Genomic DNA, 24,688 nt, shown 5'->3' with positions numbered 1-24,688 from the left:
TTGAAGAATGTCATTGAGATTTTTATGGGGATGGCATTAAATCTGTATATTGTTTTGGCAGCATGGCCATTTTGATGATGTTAATTCGGAACTCCTCTTTTTTTAATTAAAAGGTTTTACTTGTTGTTTCATAGAAGAACTGGGGTACAGGCCAGAGGTGTGGGAGGTGAGAGAATTCACTAGAGACAGTGTGGGGAGCAGAACAGGCAGATCCACTGAAATGCACTATTGAGGGGAGCAGGGGCGAGACAGAAGAGGTCTGCTGCACCATGTGGTGTTAGCTCCCTGGCTGAGGACTGAACTCAGGCGGCGGTGGCTGCTGATACCTTCATAGGGCTGAGACTTACCACTTGTGCCACCAGGAATGCCCTAGATCTTGGAACTCTTGAAGATATTTGCAAAAGAAACAAAAATAATTATGTAATTGTTTGTTATACTTACATAAAAATAGAATTTCATGTTAATCAGGTAACCTGTATTTTATTCCAGTATCAGTAAAAGCTATTACCATGAAGAGTGTCATTTTCTCTCTCTCCCTACCCCTCTGACACACACACACACACACACACACACACTCAACTCACAATTAAAAATATTGTGTGTTTCCACATGATTGTGTCCCTTAAGCTGGGACAATGTAGCTTTAGTGGCAGGAAACCTACGTGTCTGAAGGACAATTTTGAAGTGACCTGAAAACTTAATGATTTTTTTTAATCTGATTTAATATTAGTCTCATTTTTCTTTCTGGCGAATCAACGTTTTCTACTAATCAAAAAAGGTTAATTTGAATAGTTCCATTGCAAGTTGTGGAGTTCTAGGGTTGATTGTCATAGGCATTAATAGAAAGGCACCAGAAGATATCAAGGTAAAAATGAACCCTGAGGTAGGTTGAATCAGGTGCTCTTTGATGAAATGGAACTTAAAAACATCTTTTCAGAATTTAACCTCTTAAGAGTTATTTTACCAGATATTTCACTTACAGTTAAGGTGTTTCATCACAAGTTGTCAGGATGTGACTTGAGAATCAATGTGTCTCCTCATTCTGCGTCTGTAGTTTCTAAATATATCCAGTAAATATCTCTTCTTTGAGGTCAAATGCAGTTTTAAAATGTGACAGAGTTGTTACTGAAAAGTGGCTTGATTTCATAGATTATGGTGACCTGGAAGTCAGTCTGCAAATATTAAAGACACTAATTCTGGGTCAGATCCCCAGATGTTGCAACTAGGGGTGGGATGTAAAAGAGTAAGGCTTTAGAATTCCTCAAGCTTTTCAGAATGTGGGTGCCACCAGTGAGGATCAGAAGGGCATCCTCATGACGGTGGAGATGTCTGGAAGTTGCCAGAGTAGGAATTGCCCACCATAATCAAGGAGTAGTTAGGACTCATTTCAAAGTGGCCAGCCAGCCTTAAGGAGGAAACTTTTCTAAACAGAATAAAGTATGAATTAAAAGAACTGCAAGAAGTGGCTCTTAGAAGTGTCCTGGGAAGCCTTTAAATCAGGACTTGAGAAACTCTGAAGAGTAGCTGATAGAAGTGTTTGGACCTGAGACTGAGACAAAAAGGATTTTATTTTTAAGCAGTAAGGATGCAAAAGTATTTCTGGCCTCAACAGTGAAAGGAATTGAGTGTGGAGAATGAGAATAAAGAGTAGTGTTAGTTGTTGACCTAGTAGACAATGAAGAGCAAGGAGCCCTTGAGATTTGAATTAATTCCTTACCTCCACAGAAGATGGGCAATTGACCTAGAAACTCAGTGTCTCTCACTTAACTGTTTCAAAATTCTAGCCTGACTAGAACACTCTTTATTGTGACCCTCATACTCCTTTACACTTTCTTGTTCTTCCCCAAATTTTAATTCTGAATAGATTTTAAAACAGCTGTCTTCAAGTATAAAGGAAATCATAAAAAGCCACCTCCCTCATATCAGTGTCAAATTAAGGAAGGGAAACTCCATGAACCAGATTAAACTTGAATTTCAGACAACTTGAATTTCAATGCACTAACATGCAATGTTTGAAAGATACTTATATACTAAAAAAAAAAAATCATTCATTGTTTATCAGAAATTAAAATTTAAATAGCGATTCCATATTTTACCTGACAAGCTTCTTTCATCAATTAATACTTCCTCTTCGTCCACTAGCTCCTTTATTTCTCATTTTTAGGAAGATGTATTTTTTTTTAAATAGAACTCATCTGTATTTTTTATTTCACTCACTCCTATTTTTTTTGGGGGGGAAATCTTAACTTATTTTACACTTCAATTTCTTTCTCCTTTCTCATGATCTCCCATTCTTTCCTTTGTCCCCTCTACATTTACTTATTTGCTCTGTGAATAAAGTATCTCAATCTAATGCAGTTTCCCTTAAAAGTTTTTCTCTCTAAAGTTACTTCCTTCAACTACTGAGCTGCTCAAGAGAATAGCCCACATTAATTGCTTTTTGTTTCTCACAACACCATGTTTGATATTATAATTCTGTATTAACGTGTCTACTGCTCTAGGTAGTAATAACCACAACTGTGAAGAAAGGATTGTTCAGGGATACCAGGCTATTATCTAAGTGGAAATTTGAGGAGCAGACAAAGGATAGCCGAGGAAGAAGTAAAGTTGGAAAGCAAATATAAACAAGTTTTAATAAAAATTACTATTTATTGCAACTTTCTTAGATACACTAAATAAAATGTATTTATAGTTAATAAATCCTCAAAACAAGTACGTGTGATTTTATCACTGATTTGTTAACAAAATACTCAAGGTTTAGTGGGGCTAAAAAGTGTAATTGCTCAAGGTCACATAGCTACTGAGTGGTGGAACAGGCATTAGAATCAAAAGATATTGACTTCAAAACACATGGAATGGAGTTGAGTAACTATCATGTAAGGAAATTAAACAAATGCCTACTCAATCACTTATAGGAATTTCAGTTAGCTCTTGAACTGTATATTCTGTCATTGGTATAATTAATATTTGCTCTGGTTATTAATTGGGAAAACACAGTGCTTAATTTTTAATGACATGATTGCTGGGGAGAGGCATTATAGATCAATGAATGCTAAAACTTCCATGTTACTCATTTTCCAGATGAAATTTTTAATTGCCTGACTCTAAAGCAACAACTTGGCCTATTGCATACATTTCTGACTTTTCTTTAATTAACTAGGTTTCTGACAAACCAGTGTTTTAATGTATCATATTTATATCAAAATGTATACTTAGGTACTAATTGATAGAAACTTGTTGGAAAATGTAGAACTGACCAGTCTCCTGAGTAGTTAGTGGATTTTCTACATTTTCAAATTTAGTTTCATTTTATAGTTTCCTGCCGCACTAATCCAACAATATTTATTAAACATTTGCTATTTGTCTAATGTATTTGGAAGTATTTGGGAAGTGAGATCCATGTATTTACAGAAAGATGAAAACTGGTGCTGTGAGTATAAACCAGGATGGTGACATGAGGTTGGAACTGAAAGCCTTCATTGGGGAGACATTCTAAGAAAATGGCAACTGGTTGAATATGGTTGTCAAGAAAGATATATTGTATTAACAACAAATCAAAGACAGTTTAAAAAGAAAAAGAAAAAGAAATGAAGGAAAAGCATGACATAATATCATATATCTGAAGAAAGGAGTTTGGGTGAACAATTATTGGCCCAACTCAGATTTGTTTCTCAACATTTTTAATTTAAAGTTTCTTTAAATTAAACTTGATTTCATGATGGATTAGAGATACAAGATTCACTCAGCTGTGGCTCTAGTGTAAAAATAAAGGTACTGTTATTCATGCAATCTTTACAGTTAGCTTCATTATTTTCTAACACACCAGTTTTTTCTAACTAGCAAACTAACTTGTACAGTAAGGGCAGGGGTGCTGGTCAATACCCAATTGTCCTGTGGTATTTGAATAGTGATTTGTTCACTACAAGGGCACTGTACCCCTTCACCATCTGAGACCACAGGCAGTCATTTACAATGAAAAGGGAAATAAAATAATCACAAACCTACAGCATTGTTTCTTTAGAGATTCATTTGAAAACAATGAGACAGCAGTAATACAACAATGAATTCCATGATGTGTCTAAGATTAAACTTACAGCTCTTAGCAAAAAGATCATTAGGAATTTATCAGAATTGTATCATATTAAACTAATATTGGGTAAAGAATATAGTAATCAGCGACAGAAAAGGAGAAGCAGATTAGTTTGTGACTATCCAAACTCCCAGGGCTGGAGGATGGAGGCTGGAGGACACAAGGCATTGGAAAGAAGTTATCTACATTTGAAGTCTGCTTGATCCAGGGAGCTTAGTATTGTCTACTCTTGTGGCTCACCTGCTTCTGAAGGCTTTTTAATCTTCTTCAATATCCTTAGTATGAGAAGATATTCACTGGCAAGGGATTTTATCTTATTTATATTGAACTTAGTTCCTTGAAAGTTTTAACAGTCGGAAGAGTAATTAAAAATACTAATCATACCTTGCAGCTAGCTTCTAATGTAGATAGATGCTGATGTGTATATAATAGCCCTGATCACTGGGCTAAAAAATGTGGGAAGCGCTTATAGGATTTTCTTTTGGAAAGCAGACCTATGTTTAAGATGACAAGAACTGAGTATATTGTTTTAACCTGTAATTACACTAATCCCAATGCTGACATCCTCTTCCCCTTACCCAGGAAAACAGGAGATGTATAAAAATATTGTATATGATAGAAAAATAATTTTTGGTTTTACTCCTATTATAGATTCTGAGAACAATTAGAGTGCAATTTTTTGAAAGGGGTTTTCAGGTCTTTATATATATTTTGATTATTTTGGCTTAGAATATACAGCATATATCAATAGAACTATTAGTTTATAGACCAAAGAGAATTTATCTTTCTGTGGATTTTTAGAAGAAAGTGAATGTAAAGATATGGAAATTATGGCCTACTTTTATAGTACAATTACAACCTAGCTTTGTTTAGTTCATTAGAGATTTTTAATTAAATTCTTTCTGGAGTGAGCTGAATATTGCAATGCCATTTACAGAAGAGAAAAAAAAATCTCTACCCAATAATTTAACCAGAGTATAATTGTATAGAAGAAAATATGCTTTTTAGTTCTTTTGTTGAGTGTAGTCGAAATAGATAAGGGTTCAGAGACAGAATTAGGCAAATTCATAGAGGTGATAGGAATTCCTAATGATAATTATTCTCTAATTTTCTCTGAGGAACTAACTACTTAAGGTAAAATGGAGGGATTTTGTGTAGAAAGAATGGCACTTTCATCCAATACAAGTATCACCTTAAACAAATATGCTAAGCTCATTTTGGGTGACAAATTGTTACTGCAAAAGGTGATTTTTGAATGTGTTCTCTGGAGGAACCTTTCACTGGGTTCCCAAGTGGAACCTGTAGTTAGCCTTTTAAATTCTCTTAAGGTTCAAATCAGATACCCAAATAATTTTTTCTTTCTTTCATAAGTTTCTTGTTAAATATTAAAATTCAGAGAGCAAAAAGTTCTATTTTGAAAGAGAATTTGTTATTTCCAATGCCCTTTATCATCTTGATTCCATTACTTAATTTGTAGTGCTGTAAGCCTTTTACTTTCTCTTGTTCCTCTTTAACAATCTTACAAGCTGAGTGCTGCTCAATAATAGTAATAATTCATTTACATGAGCCACTTTACAATATCATATACTCCCAACCACTTTATTATCCTGTTTTAAATCTATAAAGTACCAGATTATTGTTCAAATGTATCAGCAAGACTTTCTCAGAGTTTTCAGTTGAGTCAAGAATTGTTTACCTACAGTTTTGGCTATGTACTCATAATTTGGCAATTCCAGCTAAGCTTAGTAGGAAAGACTTCAGGAATGGCCTGTTGTGTGGCTTGCCAAGTCCTCTGGTATATTGGCTCATTAGGTTTCCAGACTATTTTGATTTGTCATTTTTTTCTCTGTCACATGTGTTGACCAAGATTTGATTAGATTGATAGAAGTCTGGCAATGCAGGGGTTAAAAATATAAGTGTTCTAGTTCTATACCAGAGACATTTTGTGGGGGTAGAGTGGAGAATGAGATAAAAAATAGTGGGGGGAGGAAAATGCACTGGACTTTGGTGATGGCACATGGGTGATTTGGTGATGGGAAGCCCAAGTGGATTACAACTGAGATGGAAAAATGCACAAAATGATGGAAAAATAAACCATTGAAAAGAAAAAAAAAGCAATCCTATACATTTTCTATATTAATATATATATATATATGGGTTCTAAATTTATCTTTACATTTTTTGCCTGTCTTGTTGATATTTGTGAATTTATTTAACTATATTGTGAAGCTTAGCATGTGGCTAAGCTGTAAACACTTGAAGAGGTGAGCAAACTTTTATTGGTTATTGAAGAGACATGTCCTTTTTACTAAGAGTGTGCTCAGCTACTGCAAGGATATGAGATTTTGCAGGAACAATGAGTAAGTATCTCTTGGAACTCACATGGGTAAGGAAGCTTTAAAATAATTCCAAGTATGGTTCATAAGAGAGCAGGAGAAGGAATGAGTATTCAGGTTTTTTCCCCCATTTTTCTTTAGTTAAATAAAGAATCTTAGGGAAAAAAAAATACTTGAGACATGTTGATATAGTATGTCAATGAATTTGACTCATTAGGTTTTGATATTCTGTTTCCTTTGAGTCAGTTATCACTCCATAGGTAAAATATTATTTTAAAAGTATGATTACTAACTGCGGATCGTTGAAAACTTGGGTGTCTCAAACAAAGGAATGCCAACATTTCCCCCCCCATTTTTAAAAATGCACATGAAGTTTTCAGTAAGATAGATTATTATTTGTGCCATAAAAACAAATCTCAGTAAGCTAATATGTATTAAAGAAATATGAGCATTCTTTCATCATAAAATAATTAAAAAATAAATAGAATGTTTTTAATTAATAGAATACCTTCCAAAATATTATAAGTTAAGGCAATAATTTTAAATAGACAGTGAGTAAAAAAAAGGGGAAATTGAATATTTGCAGCTAACTTAAAAGGAAAATACAGAATATTAAAAAAATTTAAATGCATCTAATAGAATGTGTAGAGTATTATTTTAAATATTCCTATTAAAAAATAAGGTTACAAAATTGTCTGAGTTTCCATTGTAAGAGGCTAGAAAAGAAAAAATTTGACCCATCATAAGAAGAAGAAATGAAGATAAGTGCAAATATCAATGAAAAGTTGTGAGAGAAATCAGTGAAACCAATACGTGGTTTCTTGAAAATAGCAATATAACATTGATAAGTATCTAGTTAGACTGAGTAAGAAAAAAAAGAGAAGACATAAATTACAATATTAGGAATAAAAGAGAGCCATGCAATGAAAAAGTAAGGCTATTATTATTATTAAATATTTTTATAGAATTTATTAAAAATTTAGAAATAGGGCTCTCCCTGGTGGTGCAACAGGTAAAAGCACTGCATTATGAAGCTCCCCAAAGCCACTGCAGCACATGTTCAATCCCCAGCTAGGGAGCTAACCCATATGGTGCAGCAGACCTCTCATGACCCTCCCATTGCTCCCCTCAGCAGTGTGCTTCGTCAGTCTGCCTGTTCTGCTCCCCACTCTGTCTCTGGTGAATTCTCTCACCTCCCTTGCACCTCTGGCCTATACCCCAGTTCTGTATGCATGCATAAATAAGTCTTAAAAAAATTTAGAAAATAAATGCCTGGGAACTGTTTATTGAAATTGATTTAGGGAAGAAGTCTACACATTTTAGAAGGCACTTTTAGGGCTGAGTAACTTCACAGGTGAATTCCAAGCACGTAATGGCAAAAATCACACTCATCCTGTACAAACTATTTCAGAAAATTAATGAGGAGAGCAAGTTTCCTAATTCATCATAAGAGACCAATATTACCCTAATGCAAAAACAGGAAATAAAGACATTACAGGAAAAGAAACTATATAGCCATATTCCTCATGGACATCAGTGTAATAGTCCTTAATAAAATATTAGAAAAACAAATCCAACAGTATATAAAAAGAATAATAAGCCATAACCAAGCAGAATTTATCCAAGTAATGCAAGATAGGGAATTAAAAAATCAATCAAGGTTCCAATTTCAGCCAAGATTGAATAAGTCTATCTTATATAGCTTATCTCTCCCTCTGACGACAGCTATTCTCTGGGAAACTTCTCTCTCTCTCCCCTCCACCCCCACCTGAAGGTTATGAAAATAATCCATAGTGGGCAGACTGGGGAGGAAGCAACAATTAAACAAAAGAGCTGAAATGCTTAATAGTGCAGGTGGTTAAAACTTTAGATTATTTTCATCTTTCTAGACAAGAAATACTGGAAAACAATCTATGCGCCCAAATTTGGCTACTTAGATTGAAAGATCAGCAGACTATGGTCTAGAGGTCAAACTGACCACTGACTGTTTTTGTTATTAAAATTTTATTGGAAAATGGCCACATCTGTTGGTTTCTTTATGGTCTGTGGTTTTATTCATGCTATAACATCAGTGTTATGACTGGCAAACCTAAATTATTTACTGTGGCCTTTTTCTGAAAAGGTTAGCACAGTTTTGACATTAGTTGCAGGGTCACTTTTCAAATCTAGTATTCTGAAATTGTATTTGACTTTATCTCTCATACTCGGTTTCAAGTCTATCAGCACTTGTATTGATTCTACCTCAGCACATATCCAGAAGCCCAGTTATTCCACACTAACCCACAGCGATCCTCCTGTCAGGCCATGGTCTACTCTGACCTGGAATATCAGTAGATTTCTCCATGTTTCATATACTCTTTGCTTTTATTCTTCACTATCCCTCTATACAAACCATAGAGAAAAATGGATTTGTTTAAAACAGAAAACTAATATTAATTTTTTTCTTAAAACATAATTCCATGTCTTCCTACTTGACTCAGAGAGGGAAACTAACATCTTCCAATACTAAGAGACTCAATATAGTCTACTCTATGTTAGCATCTCTACATCCAACAGTTGCCATCTCTCATTCCTACTGGCACTTAATTCCTGATATTTCTCTCTGACTTACCCCTCTTCAGCTCCATTGTCAGCTGTGCAATGACTCCATTGTCAGCTGTGCTAGAAACTCCTGTTCAAGGTTGCAGCACAAATGTCACATGAGCAATATCATTGGAGTGTCAACCCCAAGTTATTAACTTCCCTCCTATCTTGCTTTTTATCTTAGTATTTATCACCAGCTGCTAAAACATATTTGCTGCTGCATTATGTAAAGTATTAAACATTTAATGTTAGAGGAAAAATGTTGGACTATATTAAGAAAAATGCATAAATAATAATGTCATGTCATTTTTCATTATAAACCCAATTTTGTAAATGTATATTATGTATATATCTGTATGTACAAAAAAGAATGTGTATGTATTCATTAAGGTGTAATTTTTATGAAGGATATTGGTAGTTTTGATCATCTTCACATGTTTAAGGTTAATTGTATTATTGTTTATTGTATTATAAATAGATAAACATATTACTAAAATATAAATGAATTAACTGAACATGGTAACTTTTTGAGAGGTCTCTTCATTTCAGTCCTTACTGTTATGTTTGAAATTGAAGGGCATTCCAGGGTCCTGAGATCAGGGACTTGAATAGCTGGTGTTTGTTTAGAGAAGTGATTCTAAAACTTATGTTGTTGAGCATTTACTTATTGGTGGTCTAGAATGCAGGGTGAGAAACCTTATTATGTGATATTGTTGCCTCTTTTATTAACCTAATATTAGAATTGTAATTATTCAACTCTCTATCAGAGATACGCAATTTTTATAATAGAAAACAACTGAAATAGAGCAATTCTCCTATTCCACTTTAACTTGGTAACTACTTTTGACAAGGTTACTGATTTAACTGCTAGGCACTTTGTATGTCTAAACTTTGAATATATTATTCATTCCTCAAATCTGTTTCTTCCTGTTTTTACTAAACTCAAAATAAATATGTCAAGGTCTTAACACAGGAGAATTGCTTTCACTTATAAATAAATAGATCTCTATAAAAATTCCCTAAACTTAATTATAGTAGCTGTTGTCTAACTATATTGTCTACTTTAACTTTGACAACTATTTTGAAAAGATAGCTAACAAGATAGAAACTTCTTTTCCTTTGTGTTCTGAAGAATCTAACAACCTATAGATCAGAAACTTTTTCTTTTTGTTCTGAAAAATCGGTGAACATTGTACCTAGAAATGTTCAGAATTAGAATGACGTGTGTGTTCAAATAGATGTGCACTTTCAAAGTCAAGTGAGTTTACTTCAAAGAGATATTCCTTTGAGTAGAGCATATAGTCACACAGTTTTGAACTTCCCTAACTACTCAAATGCTTAGTAAGCTTCATGGTTCAGAGTGAGGCTTGTTTCTTCCCTAGTTGAATTGTTAGACCCCTCACTCATTTGGCTTCATAATATTGAGTATGAAAAGATCATTACCCTCATATATGGATCAGTACAGCTGCATTTCCAGCCACAGCATTTGACATGCCTCTTGTATTCTGTAGAGTAAAATATTTGGAATTTTCTTTGGTCTGATTTTTTTTTCCAGACACATACTTTTCTTTGGAAGTGGTCTAACCATTTCCTTGGACAGACTGATAAATGCTTTGTGATCATGCCAGTCTTTAATCATAGCCTCATGAGGTTGTATAGAATTAACTCTCCTTGCATTGTCTACCATTTTATCTTTTCTACAAAACTCTCATACCCATCTGCCACAATTCTACCTTCCTCCATTCATTTTTGTGTCTGTGGTTGAGGGCAAACTTGTGACTAAAAGTGAAAAAATTAGTGAATTGTTACCATAATGAAGATAAATAGATTGGATTCGTTGTCTAACATTGCTAGCAATGTAATGAAGCTTTCAAAAGCCTGTGGGAAATAAGGGGTGAGTTCTTGGCCAACAGACCTTGGAAAGGAGAAGTAGCTTCCATTGGCAATTGGAACAGATGGCATCTTAAGTATGACAGATTTCCTACCACTTCAAGTAGAATCAATAACCAGAAGCATGAAGTAAGTTAGCTGGCAGTGGATAAGTCTGCCTAATAGTTTGATTTAGATATGGGTCAATTTGCATAGTTTTGCCATGATACTTTGTTTCAGTTCATTACTTAACCAGATCCAATAGTGATGATTTCAAGGCTTGTGTGATGACTGTTTTAGTGACATAAACTTGAAACTGGAGAGGTTTAAAAAGAAAGCACAAAAGAATTTGAAGGAGCCAACTGTATCTCCTTGCTGGCTTCATTCCTCTAGCTATGCAGATATAGCAATTTCACAGGAAAAACTCTCCTGAGACAAAGTTGGAAAGTAGATGGAGGAAGGTGGGGAAATTCTTGGAGAAGAGACCAATATTTATCATGAATTTACTTTATACATGGTATTTTCCAACTGGACTTCTTTCAATTTTTATGAAAAATCACATTGGTAGTAAATGACAAATTCTGACTAAAAGCATGTTTGGCAGATCCCAAAACTCCTCTTTTCTCAGCTTATCAGCTACATTCTGCTGCTAGTAGGTCTTCTAGTAGCAATGAACTCTTTTCTTCCTCTTAATATCCTGCCTGAATCTATTTTGAAAAGTTTTTTTCCCCAGGAAAGTTTTAATGCACTAAGTGTAGGATTTTGATTGCTTACTCTGACTACATATCAGAGTCAATTGCATTTTAACTATGAACCAAACAATTATATCCAAAAAAATGAGTCCTTAATGTTGAATTATCAGACATTCATTCATTTACATGTTAGTGCAACGCCTTCACTATCCTTCTGCTGAGCCTGTGGGTGGGCTACAGCCTAGTCATGCGCTAGAAGTGCCATGGTGAAGCCGTAGCTTCTCCATTGCCCCAGACAATGCTTCCAGACCCTTTTATATTGACAGGAACATTTCCAAGTCTGAAGATTAAACTGTCTGTTTTGTACCCTCGCAACCCAGAATTATATTAGTTTTGCTATGAGTCTCAAGAAGATTAGTACAGTCTATGCTGATGTGCTTCGACCAACTGCCATGGGGGCAGCTCCTGTTTCAGGAGCCAAGAAACAGTAAGTGATTCGCACTCAGTATTTTCTGTAGGAAGGAATCCATCCTGATCTGAGGACATCAGTATATATATAAACTATAATAGCTAACAATTGTTGAGTGTGTAATGTATTCCAGACACACACTAAAGTGCTCCCTTTTTGGCATTTAATCCTTTCCTTATTGTATTTAATCTTCATTAAATTAAGAAGTAGGTGCTATTGTTAACCCCCACTTATATAAGAGGAAACTGAGGTTCAGCGATGAAGTAATCAAAGTAATTGATGGTGCAAGGGAAGGCATCTGACATGCTGCTTAATGAAAATTGCCCAATGTACCAGTGCATTTCCCCCACTCCATTCAAAAAAGAATACCTCTAACTTTAAAGGCTTCAGACATAGGTTTACACAGTGTAGGGTATTTATTAAGGAGTTTTTGTTAGGTCAGTACCCATGGAAGGGAGTGGAGCAGGATGGTTCAGAGGGAGAAATTAGTTGTGATGTATGTTCATTGAAGGCTTCAGCTGATATCTTGAGGACTCTGGGTCTGTAATGACCCTTATAGTTGCTGCAAGTTGGGGGTATGAGAGGCTAGGTCTTTCCACTCTATGACAGGATTTGTACTGTTTCAGAGGGAAATGTTTTGAGGCAGAGTAGAATATGTGAATATAATACAACTTCTTTTATTTTTTAAAGATTTATTTATGCATGAAGAGCTGGGGTACAGGCCAGAGGTGCAGAGGCAGTGAGAAGATTTACCAGAGACAGAGTGGGGAGCAGAACAGGCAGAACTACAAAGTACACTGCTAAGGGGAGCAGTGGGCAGGTCAGGAGAGGTCTGCCACACTATGTGGGTTACCTCCTGGGCCAGGGATCAAACTTGTACTGAAGCCACCGCAGTGCTGTGTCCTAACCTGTTGCACCACCAGGGAGGGCCCATAATACAACTTCTAAAAAAAATTTGGTTATGATGGGAAAGAGGAAACTATAATTGTAGCCAACAGGCACATGAAATTTTACTTTTTTCAATTTCCATCTAGGTGAAATTCTATTTTCACCTATATACATATATATATATATACACACACACACACCGAGAAAGCCTATGATTTGCTAATCCATTTACTCAACAAATAGTTTTTTCAAAGTTTATTTTGAAATTGGCTCTGTGCTAGCATCAGTCTAATGTCATAGCAATCTTGTTGGTTGCTGGGCATGTACTATTGTTACATTTATGGTTGAGGAACCAAGATCTAGGGTGGATAACTAATTTTCTCAAGCTCACATAAAGTAGTAAACCTCAAACCCAGGTAATCAGTCTCTAGATGCTACACATTACTATAATGCCAATTTTCCCCTTAAAATGCTCTTTACATGTTGTGTAATGTACATTCTTAAGTGGCGAAGTCTGTGGGTTCAATCTAAATTCAGTGGTGCTTGTGACGTATGTGTCTTAGCACTGTTTACAGAGATATAATCACCATTTTGGGAGAGAGAGAGAATGTACAATTAAGTTCTAAGGGGAGGTCTCATGGCACTGTCTGTTGTGATGACTAGTACTCAGGATTCCATTTCTAGTTGATAAAGATGTGTGCAGAATAGACCAGTTTCTTTGTGCTCTCCCAGAGCCCAAGTGGGCATGGCTTGGAGAACCCACACAGTGTCACACAGTGGAAAGCACTCCTCATTTTCTGTGGGATCCACAGTGTGGTTTCTGGGTCTGGACAGTTCAGGCACTGGGTCAGAAGTGAAGGCTTCTAGTTATAGGGTGATGTGCGAGTCTAGTGGTAGTAGGTAAAGGCATGGAAGTGTATTTTTGGTGGCAGGTTTATGGGCTTTGTGTCAGCTCTATACTACTTGGGACAAGTCTCATCCTGGAATTTTTGGTTTGGCACAAGATCTGGGAAATCGAACAAGAGGATATAATTTATATACATTAGCTATTACGTTATTTATCTCTTTTCCAAATTCACCCTCCTGTACTCTACCATGCAATGTTCAAGAATGACTCTGAAAACATACCTTCTGGTTGACTCCATGTTTCTGCCAATGAAAAAGCTTTCAAGGAGAAAGCACTATTGATCTTATACAGGTCTAACAGTGTCTAATTTTTATCTCATTCATTACTGAAACTATTTGACAAGAAGATTATTGTTGATAATTCTAGGATACTGTACTAGTAAAAATAGAATAATGATTTCCTAGTTTTTGAGGGTCAAGTTAGCAGTGTTCTGGTGGGGTCAGGCACTCATTGGGCTGCTGTCAAGGTGTCAGTTATTTATAGAGTCTCTTCCACACTCATTATCCTCTTCCTTACTGTGGCCAGAATTCAATTCTTTGTTCTAGACTGAGGTCTGTACTTTCTTTCTGTCTGTCAGTTGGGGCCATTCCTAGATTCTAGAGGCTGCCAGCCATTCCTGTTGCTTGACCTCTGCAACACTGCAGTTGGCTTCTTTGAAGCTGGAAAAATCCCCTCACTTCCAGTTTCTTCCTTCATGAGGGGTCTGGTCCCTGTTACGGTTTTACATGTTTAAGTCAGCACTATCCAGAATAATCTCTTTTGATTAATCCAGTGTCCGTATCAGTTTATTTAGGACCTTAATTAAGTGGCAGAATCCCTTCATCTTTGTCATATAATATCACGTCATCATGGGAGTGAAATCAGTCATATTCACAGGCTCACACATGTTCAAGGGGAGAAGATTACACAGGCTAAGGACACCAAGGGGTAAGAACACTGGGAACTAGAACTCTGACTGCCCAGGAACAGGAGACATACCAGGCTGGGATGGACTTGGTCCTGCAATCATAAGGACATTGTTAATTTGAATGTCTTTCCTTTGAATGTGAACTTTGGAAGCCACTGGAGTCTCAGCAGCCTCTTTTTCACCTTAAAGTAGATCACAGCTGTTCAGGAACTGAACTACAAGACTACACACTGAGCTGTTGCTTTGGCAACCAAAGTTCCCATTGTTTCCCATTTGAGCACTAGATAACATGGCTATTGCAGTGGCATTCCCGAGCAGAATTGGAGCTAAACTATCAACATTCTAGACATGGCAGGAGCTCAAAATGAGTGATTACCAGAGGACAGTGCACTATAATATATGTAATGTATTTAAAACCACACTATAGACTTAAAACCACACTACAGACTTATTATAACTCATTCTTTATGGGTTGCATGCATTCCTTCTATCATCATTATTGGTTTACTAATCAGTACCTGATACATAGAGGTAAGCATAAGGTATTTTTTAAAAATTTGTCTTTTTAGAATGGCTGTTTATTATGTACCTGAACAAATGCATACAAAATTTGAATCTGTACAACCCCAAACTGGCTTTAAAATATTCTATTAAAAGTGTGAGACCATCAAACCCTTTTTGTCAAACTAGTTATATTTCTGACTAAAGTGACCCCTACATCTTTAGAAATCATGCTTATTTGTCAAAATAGGACTATAATTACTCACTGTATTGTTGTATTGTTGCCAATAGTGAAAAACTTTGAACTATTCAGATACAAAAAAAATTGAAAATAAGGATGCTATTTTATTTGTAGTGAATTGCTGAATGCATTTCATCCTCATAGTGAATGTGATTTAGGCTATGTATGGGACAGATACAAGAAAAGATAACTTAGAGGGAACAATGATAGCCTACTGCTCTTGGAGAAACCATATTTAACATACTGTGTGTTGCACAGAATATTAATTAGTTCCTTCAGGTGTTAATAGTTTCTCACAAAAAGATTTCTGTGCTCACAATGTTAGGAAAGGTAGCATACTTTGCCCTGGGAAAGGTAGCATACTCTGCCCTCTCTACAAGGAATCATGATTTGTGTTAGTAATTGAAAGCTGAAAGCTGTCATTGACCACAGACACTGCTTTCTCCTGCTCTGTGACTATGTGGATCTCCTAATAGGATTCCAAGAAGATAATGTTTCTGGAATATATTTGGAGGAATGCTGCCATCTAGATTAATAAGGAATTTGTTAACAAGGATTATATTCATTTCCTCTAAGGAATTTCTTCTAATTGGGGTGGTAAATTGGGAAATAAAAATTAACTGAGTACTTGTATGAATATACTCCACTGCCCAATATTTCTTTTTAACCTTTAATTATCCCTTAAACATAGGGAATCTGATTTCTTTTTTATGAATGCAGATACTTGAGCTCAGGAAAGTAAAAACCCAACTAACTTGTCAATGCCCACACTCTTTGCACTATCAGTACATCCTCTCCTGGCAAGAACTCCAAAAATGGACCTTCCTTGGTGGCACAATGAGTTATAAAGTGTAGCATTGTGAAGCTGTCTGCAGCTGCTTCAGCATGAGTTTGATCCCCGGCCAGGGAGGTGACCCACATGGCGCAGCAGACCTCTCCTGTCTCGCCCGCTGCTCCCTTCAGCAGTGTATTTCATCAGTCTGCTTGTCCTGCTCCCCATTCTATCTCTGGTGAATCTTCTCACTGCACTTGCACCTCTGGCCTGTACCACAGCTATGTATGCATAAATAAAGGTTAAAAAAAAACACTCTGAAAAACAAAACTGTTGACAATGCAATGGATACCTTTTTAATTTAGAAATCATGCCACATGAAAGTATTCTGGAGAGGTTAAGACTCTCTCTGTGTTTCCAAGTGAGGCTCTGAATGTTGGGGAGAGATACACCAATATATTTCCTTGGGAATACTGAGACTTATAATGAGGAGTCCAAGTTGTATGTACCCTTAGCCTTCTGGGATGAGATGATCACCCTCAGCTCCTGAAAAGAAATGGGTAGATATTCTGTTGTGCTCTATATCTGTCACTTTGTCGCTGGCTGGGTATGTGACTTCTTATGAGATTTTGATTGCCATTGCATACACTTAAATTTTTTCTATAAAACAAAAGTAAGCACTCAGTCTTTGTCACATGCACCAGCTATAGTTAATAAAGACTTGAAGGGTTTTATTTCCCTGAAATGTACCATAAATAGAACCATTTATAGAAATAAGTTTTAGGGGAAAAACCCTTTTAGCTAGCTCAGAACTCTGGCATTCAGTGGCTTTCTATCTTTGGAGGACTGCTTTCTCAGTAATATATCTTAGATCCTATTTGGAAAATTTGCTTCCATGCTATAACCTGTTGGAGCGATTTTGAATAATAGTGTTAATAAAAGATGGTTTGTTGAGATTCAGGGTTTTATGTTTCAGTTAGTAGGGAAAGTGATATTAATATGTTTTAAAATTGCATGAGAGAAAAACAGGGCGTGTTTATTTTTTTCCACAAGTGTGATGTATTGAGTTGTTCCACATCTCAAGAGTTCTCACTTTTGCCATCATGCAAGGCTTTTAATCAAGATGGACTTGAAGTGGCACACTGTGGTGTTAACTCAATATGATCACAATGGTCAGTGATGAAGAGTGTTTTAGTTGGATTTGTAACCAACAATACCCCAGATACAGGCTCCTTGCATACGTTTTAAAGCCAAATGCCTGCGTCACCATTATTGAATGACTTTGCACCTCAGGTACAACTTAGGTAATCCTCCCCTTCCAGCCAACTCTCTGAACCAAACACAGAAGGAAAATTCCATAGAAAATGTTTCACTGAACTCTGGCCATCTCCCTCTCAAGCAGGAATATAGACTATTTTAGGGTATTTGTTTTGTGCATACACGATAGTTGCAAACTATTAGTTTCTCTTAAGATCTGAACTTTAAAAAATCGATCAGTCACCTCAGTAACAGCCTGTGTGTTTTTTCTCCATATTAGGATGAGATGTGAACATTTCTGTCTGTGTGGCTCAGTGAGCAGTTTTAAGCATGGCTGCTTGTTAAAGTTCCTGGACACTTAAAACCAAAACCCAGGTATTAATAGAACAATTAAATAAAAGTGGAGACGGGATGAGGGTACAGTTACTTACTTTACAACTTATTTATTTTTAATTTGGAGCATCTTCAACATGTGTACAAAGCTGACAATAATATAGAGAACTCATGGGCTAATGTAGCCATTATTTAGCTTCTATAAAATTATTGCTAAACTTGTTTGACCCTATTAACCTTACTCTCAGTGTCTTCTCTGGGTTATTTGAACACAATAATTGCATACATATTTTGATATATATGTGTATCTAAAAGAAGAGTACTCATTCAAACATCAATTTTAATACTCTCAGAACTAAAAACTTTATTCCTGTTTATGATTAAATATCCTATTAATGATGACATTTCTTCAGTGGTCTCATACATTTGTACAGATTTTTGACTCAATCAGTATTCACATAATAGACATTCGATGAGATTGGTTAATGTTTCTGTTGTATCTCTTTCAGTCTTTAGAATACCTCTCCAACTCTCTGTCATTTTTTTTCCCTTGGAATTCTAAAGAGATAGAATCATTTGTACTGTGGAATTTTTCAAATCACTGCAAATTACAGAATTTCTGTGATACATTTCTCCTCCCCCCTCTATTTCCTGTAAATTAGTAGTTGAAGCTATTAGCTTGATAGAACTTAGATTGGATTACTTTGGAAAGACTTTTTCATAGATGTTTTTGGATACATTTATTGTTAAGAAAACCATTTCGAATTGTCTCTTTTTTGTGATATTAATGATTTCTGATTTCTGAATTAGATTCATATTTTGGTTAATATATATCAAATAACTGATTTTAGTTACTCTCCTTATCTACTAACTGAAATACTCCTATAATAACAAGCTCTCCCTCCCAACTATTTGATGACTCTGAATTGCTGTTTGTGGGGTATAGCAGAAAAATGTGATTCTTTCCCCTTTACTGCATATCTTCAAATAATGAGGTGGTCTCCTAATTTATTACAGTCAGCTATTTTATGGTATTATAAAATGCATGAATTTAAAAGATTTGATGTTTTACTTTCTTACAGTTATTTTCTTTGTATTGGACTTGTCTCAACAATGGCCATGGCCACCTGCTCATTTTGGATTTTTCAACTCCCAAACACAGCTCCAACAATCTGACAGCATTCTTGCTTTCTGGTATGGAAGCTTATCTTGAACCTTCCTAGAAATAGTAATTTCTCCAACACATTTTAGTCCTTTATGTGGAGAGATGTATTTGGAGACAAAAATCGAATTGCTAGGCATGCTCATTTTTTCTGAGCTGCACATTGCATTTTCTAGGACTTTAAAATAGAAAACCTGGAAGATAAATCCATATTTATGTGTCCTCATTCTGGAATGCAAAATTTCTTTTTAATTTCATTGCTTTTACATTGGAATCTTTTTTCTTCCATTCCCCAAAATCTCAATTCCTAATTACATTAATGTAAGTCCTCATTTGTTTTTTCCATATGGCATAGTTTCCAAAAATAATCACAAAAATGTTTCCAATCCCATGAGTTCTTCTTCCAAATCTGATTACCATCGGGAGGTAAAATATATTTCCTTCCTTTGAAATGGAGTGGGCTTTTATTTATGCATCAGTGAATTGAAGGAGACAGCAATGACCCTGCATGACTTCTGGAAGTTAGGTCCTAAGGTTGAAACAGCTATGCTGGTCTTTCTCTTCTATGCTCATCCTTGGACTAGTACTATGTTAGGGGAAGTCAAAGTTTAAGAGAGAGGTGACCTGTAGTTATTTTGACTAATAGTCCCAGGTAAGATCTCAGCAGATAACACCAACTATCAGATTTCAGATTTGATGTAGTAACAGGGACTACAGGTTTGTGGTCTAAGAGCAAGCGCTATAGCTCATAGTCTAAGTGTATTAGGTGAAGCCTTCTAAGTCTGTGTAAGTACACTGATGATTACACACAACAGAATTGCCTCACAGTGCATTTCTCAAAACATATGCTTATTGTTAAGTAATGCATGTCTGTATTTCTATCAAGAACTGGCCAAACATTCAGGAACAAAATAAATGTCATTTTGTTGTGTAGCCCTTTCCCTTATCTCTGAAATTTAGCTGTATGGAAATATAATTGACATATGAAAATGTACATTTTAAAGCACACAATTCAGTGTCTTGACAAATGCATGTGTTGTGGCTTCATCAACACTATCAAGGTAATGACTCTGCCTGGTCACCCCAAGGCTTTCCTCCTGATCCTCTGTGACTTATGGAGAATGTAATCACTACTTCCTGTCACCCCTGCTCCACCTCTCTTTGTTTCCAGGCAACCACTGATTAGCTTCTTGTTGTTTTAGTTGATATTTTTTGCAATTTCATATTAATTGAATCATATATTCTGCACTTTTTTTTGGCTCATTTCCCTTAGTATTATTATTTTGAGATTTATCTATGTTATTGAATCTACCAGTAGTTCTATTTCTTGCTCTCTGATTATTTCCTATTTGCTTCCCACTAAAAGAAAATTCAAAATTTACTACTAACTTCTTTCCTCTGTCTTCTTTTTCTTCAGTGTTTATTTACTTCCACATAGTACCAAAGGGTGAGCAGTGAACTCGTTTCTCTTTTAATACATGTCCCTGTTTTCATCTTCCATTTTTATTAAAGTCAGAGACTGTAACCATCACACACTCTATTTTTCCCATTATGACCAGCATTTTTTCTTAGTTCTACAGGTGAGTATATATTTAATATTCTCCACAGGTCTTACATCAGTGTTTCTTGTCTCTTTGGTTGTCTTAAGTTTCTTCAGTAGAGAAACAGTGTTTTCTCTTTTTTAAGTGTTGGTGTAGCTGTTGTTGCATCTCTACTTTGGCAGGTTAATAACAGCTGTGCCCTTTTAACTTGAAGTTGTGTTTGTTTGAATAATACAGAGTAACTCACATTTTCTTTTCCATATATATCTGAGCATTCTTTGCTTTATTTTCTGACATAAAGTCGAAATGTGACAACAGACTTTTATTTTTCTTGCAAGTGACATGTGGGAGGGCATGTTTGACACCTACAAGACTTTTTTCTTTAAAGTTCAATTATTTTATTAGAGCACATCATGGCTTTCCTGTAATGCTTTCATGATTTCCTCTTATAATTGTATAATCTTTTAGTATGAATTTCAGATCTTTTTATTTTTGTTTTAATTCTAGTGTCATTTTCTTATTGAGAGTCTGTAGTATCTGCTCTGTGCTTTGCTTTGGTTCTCTCCTGAGACTCCTGTAAGAACATGCAGAAGCTTCTTTATTTACATTTTTTCTCAATATTTTTTGCATTTCTTTTTGATTTCAAAACTCCTATTCACTTCTGTATCTCAAATTCATTCTCTATTGTGTCTATTTGCTTTTGAGTGATTTTTGAGTTTAGTTTTCCTTTCTAAAATGATTTCTTAGTTTTTATTGAAGAAATGTAGAAGATTCAAGTGTGCATTTTTCAAGGAAAATGAACATTTGTATATACTCTGTTGAGTTAGCATTGAATGCCCAATTCTCTTTCATCAAACAATAATCTCCATTGTCCTGAATTACCCTGCTAACTACTAATTTGTCTGATAGTATATTTCTTTTATTTAGTTCACGTTTGCTAAGTTTTTATATTTACCACATATATGTAAAATTATGTGGCACTTGTTTTTCTCTTTCTGGCTTATTGCACTGTCTAGTATTTTCTGGGTTCATCCATGATGTTACAAATGGTAGGATCTCATCTTTTTATAGTTTAGTAGTATTCCATTGTGTGTTTATACCACGTTTTCCTTATCCTTACGTTTGTCCATAGGAACAGTGAGATTGCTCCCTGTTCTTGTCTATAGTAAATAATGCAATAAATATGGGCTTTGTATCTCTTCAAATTAGTACATTTATGTTTGTGTGTTTTGGTAAAACCCAGAAATGGAATAGCTGGGTTGTATGGAATTTACAGTGCCTTCCACAATGGCTACAACAACTGACATTTCATCAGCAATATGTAGAGGTACCCATCCCTTTCTGCACATCCTCTCCAAGACTTACAATTTTTCTACTATTCTTTCCTGAGCTTTGTCCCTGTGCTTTCATTTTTCAGTAACATCATTTCTGTGTATTTCTAGTTTAGTTTGATAATGTTCTTTCATAACCTCTATAATTTTCTTATACACAATTTCACTTTTATGAAATATTAGAGTAGAGTATAGTGAGTATATATTTCTGGATAACCTGTATTGTATTTTGTTCTTTATTTTTTTTAAAAAAATAATAACTTTGTATAGATTTTAGCTATATCCCTTATCTTTTCCTTATGTTTTATGGAAATAATTTCTCTTGGGCAGAAAGAATGATCCATGGTAGTGTTTCTACACCCTGGGCTTTAGAACTCTTTCTCTAGTTGCTTTCATAAAACAGTTAAAATTTATGATAGCACTGTGGCTTCTAACATCTAACTCCTCTGTACCCTCTGGATTTAATTTTTCTTTTTCTTTCTTGAACTTGTCTTGCTCATTGTGTGTTTTTCTCAAAGTGGGATTTTGAATTGCCTGGGAGCTTCCCTTTATTCCCTTTGAAAATCCACAGGGCTCCGAAGGCCCATGTCATATTACTCTTATGATGGTTCTCACCCCCTCTTTCATGTGATACCAGGGAAATACCCAGTTTTCTGCAGCATTGGCTCCTTACTTTAGGTGAGGGTTTGTCTCCCTGGTTCTCAGAACCTTCAGAAGCTGCTTTGTCTTGCTCCTTCCTCATCCCCCACTGCTGCTGAGTTCCTTGCTCTCATGCTCACATTTTTGGGTTCTTATATATTCTTAGTTTTGTTGTATCTGTTGCCGGTGGGCATTTGGATTCGTTCTCTCAACTTTTGTTAGAAGGGAGAATCTCTAGGATATTAAAAAATTCAGCATCCCACTGCCATTCTCCCAAAACCCTTAAAAAAATATATATATAAATTTCCCCACTGATTTCAAAAGCATGGCCAGAGTTGAGCATTCAGAATATTTAAATTCTTTCTGTATTCCCCATCACTTCCTGGCAATGTCAGTTTTTAAAGTTACTTAAGTTATTTGAACTTCCATTTCCTTAACAAAAGTACCTGCATTGTCGTCTATATAGAGTTGGTATATTATATAAGATTCATGTATGGACCAGTTTTTTGAAAATGTAACACTATACAACCTTGTATACAAATAGTTTGTCCTTACATGAACACTGACAGCAGTGGTGACATTGGCTTTTAACCATAGACAACATGGCCTACAACATTGCAAAGGTGAGGGTAGTATTTATGATTCTTACAAAGGAACTCTGAGCTGATGCTGTTTTGAGACACTATTCCTTTTTGGTTCAGCCAGTGGTTCTCAGTCTGTCCTGAATTTGGGGGCCAAGAATGAGGTCTGGAGGTTGAACTTCCCCAGTTCCGATTCAACCAGCAATGCTATCCTCTTTTTACTCCACACTTGTATCCTATAGAGAGTTGGATATGTAAAAGAGTATCTCAACAATTACAGCACAATAATAACATTTAAAAAATATCCTGGGGTAAATAATCCCTAATTTAGGTATATACTAAGAAATATAATTTTAACCCCTCTTCAGTTTTTGGAACTTTGCATTTTTCTGTCAAACCCAATTCATGGTAGCTCATCTCAACACTACCTTTCAAAATATACTGGACACACAGTGAACTCACACCATGTGTTTACAATAGTAATTTGAATACACTTAGTTATCGCTTCTTTTTTTTAAGATTTATTTATTTATGCATACAGAACTGGGGTACAGGCAAGAGGAGAGGTGCAGGGCTGGTGAGAGGATTTACCAGAGACAGAGAGGGTAGCAGAACAGGCCGACTGATGAAGTACACTGCCGAGGGGAGCAGCAAGCGAGTCAGGAGAGGTCTGCCTCGCCATGTGAATCACCTCTGGGGCTGGGATCGAACTCATGCTGAAATGGCTTTAGCTTCTTAGTGCTGTGCTTTAACCCACTGCGCCACCAGGGAGAGCCTTGTTACTTTTTCTGATGGCTAAAAATAATACACTGAAGAAAGATTTTTTCCTTAACATTTTCTGGTATGCTGATGTTTAGAGGCAACTGTATGAATGTATTTAATTTTAATTTTTCATCAGTCTAATTTTCTCCCTGCATACCTCTCTCCAATACCATCATGACCTCTCCTGGTCTCAAGACTAAAGCTTTGCCATATCAACTGAGGGCTAGAACAAAGGTTCATTCAGTCTTTCAAAGTCATTTATTGATCTCTCCTGGTCCCAAACTATAGTTGCCTCTCCACAAAGCAGCTGGTCTTTGTCAGTCACTAGAAAATTAATATAATTAAATCAGTTTACACTAGTGAATGACTGATAGCCAATAGCCATTCCACAGCTATTGATATTTGTAAAAGATGATGCTTGAATTGCTAATTGGAGAATTTTAAGTTCTGTCGCTAAAATTTCGGGGAGAAAAGCAAAATATTAGGCCACATTAGGAATGTATTTTGCACGTATTAGCTAATCAGTGGGTCACTGTGTTAGGATCACTGCAAAGTATTCAAGTTATATAATTGAAAGTACCACCATGTGGAAGATAACCCTTGAAATGGAGTTATTCCAGTAAGTGCTACTCACTGAATTGTACATTTTCTTTTATCCACTTTGTACTTCACAGATTTCTTGGAATCATCACATCTCATAATGTCTCCTCAAATAGTAGAGGAGGTGTAATTATGAGATCTTTTACGAGATAGGCGTTTTGAATTGGAGGCTGCTTCTAGACATTCTTGGACTCTCAGTAAGTCTTTGGCAAAGCCTGCTAATTATC

Source organism: Condylura cristata, unplaced genomic scaffold (assembly GCF_000260355.1).
Source record: "Condylura cristata isolate star-nosed mole 26May11 unplaced genomic scaffold, ConCri1.0 scaffold00020, whole genome shotgun sequence".
NCBI lineage: Eukaryota > Metazoa > Chordata > Mammalia > Eulipotyphla > Talpidae > Condylura > Condylura cristata.
This window is presented reverse-complemented; position numbering follows the sequence as displayed.